General features: G+C 35.4%; 1 pseudogene; it reads left to right on the top strand.

The window, feature by feature from the left end:
* Positions 1 to 546: 546 nt before the first annotated feature.
* On the top strand, positions 547 to 1,513 carry LOC125120885 (olfactory receptor 1N2-like; annotated as a pseudogene).
* Positions 1,514 to 11,296: the final 9,783 nt, after the last annotated feature.

The following is an 11,296-nucleotide window of genomic DNA, read 5'->3' as shown; positions in this document are numbered from 1 at the left end:
GGGGAGATTGTAACAGAGGATGGGGAGGAGCAGACATCGCAGGTGCTCCCTGACCTCAGCACACATACCCAATGCCCCCAGTTAGGGAAAAGTACAGGGACTGTCACTTAATGAGTGGGGTGAAGTTCTAGGGATTGAGGAAGCACATAGAAATGAGAAGGTCTGGTCCTATTGTGTGTATGGGTGTTTTGGAGGAGAGGCAGTAAGGGAGACCATACATCTCCTTTTAAATTGGTAAGCATATAAGATGTTCTCATACTTGCCTTCAAGGATATGCTCAATTCTCAACTCCAGTTACCTACACTGATTTTTCTGGTTGAACTGATATTTTTTTTCAGCTTCCTGTTATAGCATAGAAAGCACTGTTCTCATTTGCATGGGTATTGACTTGCCTGTTCACCAGATGTCCCACAGATATTTTTTAACATTCCTAATGAGATCTAGGGATTCTCATCAGCAAAGTCCATTCATTATTTTTTTTGTCTGTGGATGCAGAGATGCTATCTATGAATAGATCTAATACTTAAATAGTGACACACAGAAGGGTTTTATCTGCACACATAGCGAGAACTACAAGAGATGGGAAAAACAAATCAGGTGAACGAAACCACTGTTTCAGAGTTCCTCCTTCTAGGATTCTCTGAGAACCTTGAAGAGCAACCTTTCCTATTTGTCACCTTCCTGGGCATATACGTGGTCACTATAATGGGGAATTTGCTCATCATCCTGGCCATCACCTCTGACCCCTACCTCCATACACCCATACAATTCTTTCTGGCCAATCTATCATTAACGGATGCCTCAATCCCCATAATTCTGGCCAACATGCATACTCAGAGTCAGACTATCCCCTATTCTGGATGCTTTGCACAGCTATACTTTCTCCTGATGTTTGGTGGCCTTGACAACTTACTTTTGGCTGTGATGGCTTATGACCGCTATGTGGCCATCTTCCAGCCACTTCGTTACAACACAGCTATGAGTCCCAAAGTCTGCGCACTAATGTTGGGCACATGCTGGGCATTGACCAACTGTCCTGTGCTTTTGCACACACTTCTGCTGACTCGTGGCCTTCTGTGCCCGCAAAGCCGTCACCTGCTTCTATTGTGATTCCAAAGCTCTGCTGAAGCGTGCCTGCTCAGAGACCTGCATTAATGAGCTGATGATCATCACTCTGGGCCTGATGTTCCTCACTGCTCCCCTCACGCTGATCATCCTCTCCTATGTCCGCATTTGTGTATGGCTGTGAATGTCATCTCAACTCCTGGAGGGCGGTGGAAGGCTGTCTCCACCTGTGGTTCTCACCTCCCCGTGGTACTGCTCTTCTATGGATCTCTTATGGGTATATATTTACTTGCTCCATCAACTCACTCTGCAGAGAGGGAAAGCAGGGCTTGCCATGCTCTATATGGTGGTTATTTCCATGCTAAACCCATTCATCTACAGCTTAAGGAACAAAGGCATGAAGGAGGCTTTGGATAAACTCTTTGGCAGTTGGCAAGCATTCCTTTAGAGGGATTACTTAACCTGGTATCTTAAGAAACCCCTTCCCTCCATAAATTCAATGATATATCTACTCTGAGATGATTTTAAAGGAAGGTTACCAGGTAACACAGATGGGGTGTAGCAAAAAGGGTATTTACATTTCTCTGTTTAGTTGTGAAATGAGATGTTATAACCAAGACTCTCTCCTGATCACAGTGAATTAATCATTACTAAGAACAGGACACCATTCATCACTCCTTATTTCTAATCCAGAATATTAGCCAGAGTGAACTAAGGTATTCCATGTACACTCCAGAGTTATGTCATTCTTCCTCAGGGGCCATGGGACAAGGTAAAGGATGAGAATATAAACACATATTGAGCATCTTTGTTCCTCATTGTTATTCATATCAGTTCTTCAAGACAGGCTTGTGGAAAACTATGACTCAGAATGCAAAATAACTTTCCCAAACCTGGAAAATTCAATTCCAATCCCCATTCTATTTCTATTATATCATATTGTAAAAATCATGAGATGTATTGAATAATCACAATAGGAGAATAAAATTAAAACAATACATACTTTATGGTAATTCCTTAATATTTCATTTCTTTAACTTAAAAACACTGCTTTTGTTATTGCAATAGGTAGATGAAAAGAATCAATATTTATGTTGGCTGCTGTGTGCCAATTTTGACTAAGTATATGACTCACTCTCTTAATTCTTTTACAAAATATATACAAAATGATAAAGTATGCTGGAACTTTTAGGACAATAATTTGATGAAAAGTATTCTGGTAGAAATTGTTGTTCTAAGAAGTCACAAAACTTAATAGGGGGTTGTTTTGGCAGTATTATTACAGGTTATTATTTTATTTTTATCTCTAGCTGTTTCAAAACTTCTTGTAGATATCTTTAGAACCCAAATGATATTTGGGAATTGGCACAGAAAACACTCCAAGGTAGTAAGTCAGCACAGAATGATAATGAAACATTTAAACAGACCTCTTTGAAGTTTCAATATCAAATTCATCCCAAACCAAGTTTTCCAAAAAGGAGGGTGTGACACTTTGATGCATTATTGTACAAAAAATCTTGTTGTTAATGGAAGAGGGTTGCACATGCCCACATTTCCCTTTACCATCCTCCCTTTCACCATCTGTCCCTTCTCCTTGGATATAAAGGTTAGGAATAAGAGACAACCAGGGAAGCCAGACTAGACCACCTGGACTTGAACTCAGTTACCCTGACCCTAACCATAGCAATCTCCTACTGTGATTTCCAGTTCAGAAGCAAAGGGATAAAATATTGTGTTTGTCAGTAATATTATTCTTTTTCTGAATGCATTTTCTTCGTATAAGTAGATCCTTGCCTTCCAGTCACCCAAGTACAACATGATAGTCACTGTCTATTCAGTCATTTTTTAATCTTTAACAGTACACTCTTCTAAAGATTCCTATTTAAACACTCATTTCTGGAGAACTTAGATAAAAGTGATTATATCCCTTTTAAGACCTGCACCTGACTTTGTGAATAAGGTTTATTTTTCTATTGGACCATTTGCACTTTAAAAGTTTAACTTTTATGATTAAATGAATTTCAAATGGATAAGATATTTCTGAGTCAAAAAAAATTTAGGTGCAGGGATACTGCTGAATATAGTATGGTTATACACTATCCATTTCTCCTTTTTATCATATTCTCGACCTCCTCTGCCCCTTTTGAGACTTAGAAAATAAAGGGTATATGGTTTCAGCAGAGGGAATGGATTGGAAGAGAAAAATATATGTGTATTCTAAATACGGACTTGATAAATAAAAAAGCCACTGGTGCTTTTCTTTTTTCCCAGAAGTTATATGTGCTTCATTTCACATTTTAAAACCTGTGATCAATGCTTAGCATGTTTTAATTATATAAAGTGTTTCTTTTATAAATGAAAATTTAGAGACTTTATGTCATATCTAAGAATCCCACTATATTCTGTGGGATATATACCAATGAATAAATTCTGAGAATGGAAATAGTAATTTACATAGTACAGAATCATAATGTAAAGACTTTTGGAAATAACACTATCTCAAATTTATATTTGAGAATACTGTTAGATATATAATTGCCTTGAAATGATAACAGTTGATGCTGTACAGAGGTAGGTAAGGGAGGTACTTTCAAATACTACTGGAGATGGAAGATAAATTTACTTCCAGGAAATAAGTTGGTGATTCACTGAACATATTCATACCCCATGACCTACTCTTTCACTACCTGGAACCTGATCAATGAAAGAGAAAAAAAAAAAAAACATTGGCAAGATTTTATGTATAATGATATTATAGAAACCACCCAAATTTTAGTCACTGGGGGTTGGTTAATTAGATAATGGTATGCTGATACTATGGACTATTGTGTGTGGGCTTTCCAATTGTTTGATAATATTATTTATTTACTTTTCCTGAAGTACAGTATTTGACTATGTATTTTTAGCTCACTCTAATGTTAACAGGAAACTCATTATTGCTGAACTCATTGTAATTTCATTATTCCTAATACTAGGATTAAAAAGAAACTTGAATAAAGTACAACAAAATATAAAGGGTGACTCTCCCAAGATGATGGAATTGTGCATGATCTTTGTGATCTTTCTCCGTGATCTACTGTCAACTTGTATTTTTCTTAATAAATATTATTTTGATAATCATGAGTTTAAGTATATTTAACAGCTTTATATCACCTTATTTTAGCGTACAAATATGCTGTCTTTATCTGGAGTTTGCTCTGGAGAGAAAATCAATCTTTCTCTTCTTTCTGAGAGAATTACTAGAAAATTCCATGCTGTCAACAAATAAATGCTAAATGAGGTTATTATATATTCTGCCACAAGGAAGAGAGGCAGATAACTTTTTAAACTTAAGTATTTCAAAAATAAAAGTAATTCTTCCTTCAGTAGAAGTAATCAGTTGTAATGTCTTCACTTGGGACTAAAGGATTTTTTCATCAACCCACACAAACATAATGGCCCTGGCATCATAATTATTTCATCAATGAGTCTGTACTTTATTATCTGTTGTATTAATTAATGATATGGATAGGTAAAAATAAACAGCTTTGGTATTCTAATCAGAAATGAAGTTAAATCAGGGAATTGGGTACTTACAAAGTCAATGAAAGTGTTATAGAATCACAACCTCTAGGATGAGTCTCCAAGGTTACTTTAAGAAAAATAATAATCCTATCTCTTATCCAATTAGCAAGGATGATGATCAGAAGGCTGCAATTGGAGGAGCTCTCATTGTGGCTCAGTGATAGTGAACCCATATAATATCCACGAGGATGCATGTTTGATCCCTGACCTTGTTCAATCCCTTAACTTAAGGATCCTGCATTGCTGTGGCTGTGGTGTAAACTTGTGGCTTCAGCTCTAATTTGACCCCTTAGACTGAGAACTTCCATATGCCTCAGGTGCATATGGAAGACAAAAAAAGAAGGTTGCCACTGGAACTATCAGATGCAACCCAAGTATCAGGAATCAACATCAAGACTATATTTTGATTCCCACCAAATCTGATTATTGTACACAGAAAAGGTAATTCCAGCTGCTACTTCCAAATCAACTACCAGTCAGTATCTATGTACCTAGTGACTGGACACACTTAAATTCTGCTACAGAAAAAAAAAGCTCTATGTATAGATCTGACAGACGGTGAAAGACAAACATTGTATGATATCACTTATATGTGGAATATACAAAAAAAGTATAGAGATGAGCTTATTTGCGGAATAGAAGCAGACTCACAGACTTTGAAAGGAAAATTAATGGTTACCAAAGGGGACAGGTGGTGGGGGGAGGGATGGACTGGGGTATGGGATTAGCATATGCACACTGAGATATACAGAATGATTAGTGAATGGGGACCTGGTGTATAGCATAGAGAACTCTACTCAATATTGTGTGATAATATATGTGTTAAAAGAATCTGAAAGACAATGGATGTGTGTCTATGTATAACTGAATCACTTTGCTGTACAGCAGAAATTATCACAACATTGTAAATCAATTATACTTCAATAAAAATTTTAAAAATAAAAAAATGACAACCCAATTTAAAAAAGGAATGAAATCTTAATGCCAATTGTGTATAAATGAAACAATTGAATAATAATTTTCTATTTCCATAAGTTGAAACATCTGATGTAGAGTAACTTTTCATATAATCTGATAAACAGTAGTGCTAAGATAATTGGTACAGATAAGATTTTTCAGGGCATGTGGATTAATACAGAAGATCATAAAGTGTCAAAACACTCTAGAACAATATAGGAACGTAGTTACCAGAAAAAGGTAAAGATATAAACTACCCAGTTAGTGTCCATGCTTTGAGTCTGCTGATCATAAGTACATGAAAAGATGCCCAAGATCTATTAGTCATTAGGGAAATGCAAATCAAAACAACAGTGAGATATCACTCCACATCCACTAAGATGAGTAAAATAAAAAGGACAGACAATAGCAATGTTTGGTGAGAATGTGGAGAAATTGGATCCCTAATACATTGCTGGTGAGAATGTCAAATGGTACAAGCATATTTATTCCAAATCAAAAATATATTAGATGTTTTCTAACATTTTCATTTACACAGAAGAAGAAATGGATATTAAGAGTAGTTAGGTGAATGGCCTGAGGCCACACACTGTCAGATACAGTCTGCAATTTAGATCCGTTTTCCCAAATACCCTTCCATTACAGCTACCTGGTGTTGAGTCTCAGAATCAGTTCTGATCCTATTCATCCTTACCTAAGTACAGCCTGAAGAAAGAGAATTATGCATCCCTTCACTTGATATAGAAGATGAAAAATTACATGACACAAGCCTGTGGTCACTAAGCTGAGCAGAAATGTCTTTTGGGAGACAGATAATGAATTGATTGAATGATATAGACACCAAATGCAGTGGGGACAACAGAAGACCTCAGACTTCAAAAGCTTTCTTTGTCTTTCTCATTCCCAGTCAGTATTGAGCCAATGTCTTCTCTGAAACTCACACATGCTGGCTGAGAACCTCATGTACAACTGGTTTGAGAGTAAACCACTGAGTGAACCACAATGAAGAGTGATTGGTGTTCCTAAAATTAAGAAGAAGTTTCAATTTTCTTTCTCAGCACTACTTTGGCTATTCATAGACTTTTGTGTTTCCACACACTTTTAAAAAATTTTTGTTCTAGTTCTGTGAAAAATACCATTGGTACTTTAATAGGGATTGCACTGAATCTGTAGATTGCATTGAGTAGTAAAATCATTTTGACAATATAAGTTCTTCCAATGGATTTCTTTCTTCAATGTCTGTGTGTCAAGGTGTTTTCAGCACACATGTATTTGGCCTCCTTAAGTAGGTTTACTTCTAGGTATTTTATTATTTTTCAAGTGATGGTAACTGAATTTTTTTCCTTAATTTCTCTTTCTTTTTTAAAAATTATTGCGATATAGTTGATTTATAATGTGCTAGCTTCAGGTTTACAGCAAAGTCAATAAATTATATATATATATATATATATATATATATATATATATATATATAAATCCATTCTTTTTTCCCATATATGTTATTACAGAACATTGAGTAGAACTCCCTGTGCTATACAATAAATCCCTGATAGTTACTTTATTTCTCTTTCTGGTCTTTCATTGTTAGTGTATAAGAATGTAAGATATTTCTGATAATTAATTGTTGTATCCTGCAACTTTACCAAATTCATTGATGAGCTCTAGTAGTTTTCTGGTAGCATCTTTAGGATTTATTTTCTTTCTGTCTGTCTTTTTAGGGCCGTGCTGGTGACATATGGAGGTTCCAAGGCTAGGGGTCAAATTGGAGCTGTATCTGCCAGCCTATACCACAGCCACTGCAACACAGGATCTGAGCTGTGTCTGCAACCTACACCACAGCTCACAACAACATGGGATTCTTAACCCTCTGAGCAAGGCCAGGAATTGGACCTGCCTCCTCATGGATGCTAATCAGATTTGCTCTGCTGAGCCACCAGGGGAACACCACAATTTTCTATGTGTAGTATCATGTCATCTGCAAACAGTTATAGTTTTACTTCTTTTCCAATTTGGATTCATTTTATTTATGTGTCTTCTCTGATTGCTGTGACTAGGACTTCCATAACTATGTTGAATAAAAGTGGGGGGAATAGACATCCTTGTCTTGTTCCTGATTTTAGAGGAAATGCTTTCATTTTTCACTGTTGAGAATGATTTTTGCTCTGGGTTGTCATATATGGCCTTTATTATATTGAGGTTCCCTTCATGCCCACTTTCTGGAGAGTTTTTATCAAAAATGATGTTAAGTTTCATCAAAAGATTTTTATGCATCTATTGAAATGACCATCTGTCTTTTATTCTTCAATTTGTTAATGTGGTGTATCAAAATGATTGATTTGTTGACGTTGAAGAGTCCTTGCATCACTGGGATAAATCCCACTTGATCATGGGTTATGATCCTTTTAATGTATTGTTGGATTTGGTTTGCTACTATTTTGTTAAGGATTTTTTTATATCTGTTCATCAGTGGATATTGGCCCGTAATTTTCTTTGTGTTGTATCTTTGTCTGGTTTTGGTATCAGTGTGATGGTGGCCTCATAGAATGAACTTGGGAGTATTCCTTCCTCTGCAATTTTTTGGAAGAGTATCAGAAGGATAGGTGTTACTTTGTCTCTAAATTTTTGATAAAATTCACCTGTGAAGCCATCTGGTCCTGGACTTTTTTGCTGGAAGTATTTAAATCACAGTTTCTATTTCAATACCAGTCTGTTCATATTTTCTATTTATTCTTGATTCAGTCTTGGAAGGTCATACCTTTCTAAGAATTTGTCCATTTCTTCTAAGTTGTCCATTTTATTGGCATATAGTTGTTTTCAGTAGTCTCTTATAATTCTTAGCATTCCTGTGCTGTCAGCTATAACATCTCCTTTTTAACTTTTAATTTTATTGATTTGAGCCATCTTTTTTCTTGGTGAATCTGGCTAAATGTTTATCAATTTTGTTGATCTTTTCAAAAAACAATTTTTTAGTTTCATTGACCTTTTCTATCATTTTTATTGCTCATCTTTATTATTTCTTTCCATCTATTAACTTCAGATTTTGTTTGTTATTCTTTCTCTAGTTGCTTTAAGAATAAGGATATGTTTTCTATTTGAGCCTATACTATAAAACTATAGTCACCAAAACAGTATGATGTTGGCACATAGATCAATTGGAAAGGATAGAAAGCCTAGAAATAAAACCATGTGTCTATGGTCAATCAATCTATGACAAAGAAGGCAAGAATATACAATGGAGAAAAGATAGTCTATTCTATGAATGGTGCTGGGAACACTGGACAGCTACATGTAAAAGAATAAAATTAGAAAACTGTCTAACACCATACACAAAAATAAACTCAAAGTGGATTAGAGACCTCAAGGTAAGGCTGGATACTACAAAACACTTAGAGGAAAACATAGGCAGAACACACTTTGACAAAAATCATAGCAATGTCTTTTTGTGTCCACCTCATAGAGTAATGAAAATAAAAGCAAAAATAAATGAATTCGACCTAATTAAACTTAAAATCGTTTAAACAGCAAAGGAAACCATAAAGAAAAGAAAAAGACAGTCCATAGAATTGGAGAAAATATTTGCAAAGTGACCAACTGAGATTAATCTCTAAAATATACAAAGGACACATGCAGCTCAATATGAAAAAAAAGAACAAAATCAAAGAATGAGTAGAAATTCTATAGAGACATTTCTCCAAAGAAGATAATGGATGACCAAAAAGCACATGGAAATATGATTGATATTGCTAATTGTTAGATAAATACAATTTAAAACTACAATGATATATCACTTAACTCTGGTCAGAATAACCACCATCAAAAAGTCTATAAACAGGAGTTCCCATTGTGGCATAGCGGAAATGAATCTGACTAGTATCCATGAGGATGTGGGTTTGATTCCTTGCCTCGGTCAGTGGGTTGGGGATCTGGCATTGCCATGAGTTGTGGTATAGGTCACAGACACAGCTCAGATGCTGCATTGCTGTGGCTGTGGTGTAGGTCAGCATGGGCTACAGCTCTGATTCAACCCCCAGACTGGGAACTTCCATATGCCACAGGTTTGGCCCTTAAAAAAAGTCTACATCCAATAAATGCCAGAGAAGATGTGAAGAAAAGGGAACCCTCCCACACTGTTGTGTAGATATCCATGGACAGATGTGGTACAAATATACAATGGAATACTACTCAGGTATAAAAAGAATGAAATAATGCCATTTGCAGCAACATGGGTAGACCTAGAGATTATCATACTAAGTCATTCAGACAAAGACAGATATCATATGATATCACTTATATATGCAATCTAAAAATTGAAACAAAGGAGCTTGTTTACAAAACAGGAAAACTCGTAGACTTTGAAAATCAACATATGGTTGTCAAAGGAAAAGGTGGGGAGGGATGGATTGAGAGTTTGGGATTAGCAATATGCACACTATTGTGTATGAAATGGATGGTCAGTGGGAACCTTCTTATAGCACAGAGAACTCTACTCAATATTCTGTCATAACCTATAAAGGAAAGAATTTGAAAAATAATGCATATGTGTATATGTATAACTGAACCACTTTGCTGTACAGAAGAAATTAACACATTGTAAATCAGCTATACTTCAATAATATTTTTAAATGAAAAAAGAGAGTAAGAAGATTTGAGTCCTTCTCTATTAAGTTAGGCAGCTAAACTCATATCTGTATATAATTTCCTGGATATATAAAGGCTACTATACAATTTATTCTCCTGATGAACTTCTCTTACTACCAATAACAAAAAATAGGTGAAGAGAACTGAATGAGAAGTGGGGAAAGGAAAGGAGACACTTTATAAATTCCCAATTATGCAGCCTTCTGTGCCAATGGAGCCTTGTTATCCGAGATTTTCCAACAATTCATAAGAATTAATTGAGTCCCAACATCTGCATATCTCTGCCTCCCAACAGCCCTTGGCAACTGTCATTCTATTTACTTCTCTAATCTTACAGCTTTGTATTCCACACCTAAGTGGGATCATGCAGTATTTGGCTTTCTGAACCCAACTTCTTTCACCTGGCATAATGTACAAAGTTCAATTAAGCAGGAGTTTTTTGAGATCTTATGTACAGCAAGATGACTGCAGTTAACAATACTGAATTGTGTACTTGATATTTGATAGGAAGGAGACCTTAGATAAAATCTTCTCAACACACACACACAAATAAAATAGTAACTGTAAAGATGTGGGGAATTCATAAATCAGCATGATTGTGGTGACAATTTCACAATGAATATGTATCAATAATAAATTTACCTTTTAAATATATACAGCATTTATGTGTCAACTAAACCTCATTAAGGCTATAAGAAAAAGAACTAAGATTCTCTCTTGGGAGAGAAGAAGAGAGACCTAAGACCTACTACTAGCAATTTTACTCCTCAATTGAATACACAAGAGTGATAATAATATTAACTGAGAATTCACATTTTATACTAAGGAATTCCTAGGAAAAGAGAAAATAATGAAAATAGAATGTATTTCAAGTTATAAAATATTTACTGAGCATTATACCACACTGGGTTCAAGATAAGGATCTTATGTGACTACATGTGTCTGTTATAAAGATGAACAAACATTATTGATACAAGACTGCTACCTTATTGAAGATTTTCTCCAGGCTCCCCTTCATGTCCCTATTCCTCAGGCTATAAATGAAGGAGAAAATCAATTGAATGACAAGTGT

The sequence above is a fragment of the Phacochoerus africanus genome, chromosome 2 (genome assembly GCF_016906955.1).
Source record: "Phacochoerus africanus isolate WHEZ1 chromosome 2, ROS_Pafr_v1, whole genome shotgun sequence".
Classification (NCBI taxonomy): Eukaryota; Metazoa; Chordata; class Mammalia; order Artiodactyla; family Suidae; genus Phacochoerus; species Phacochoerus africanus.
This window is presented reverse-complemented; position numbering and strand designations above follow the sequence as displayed.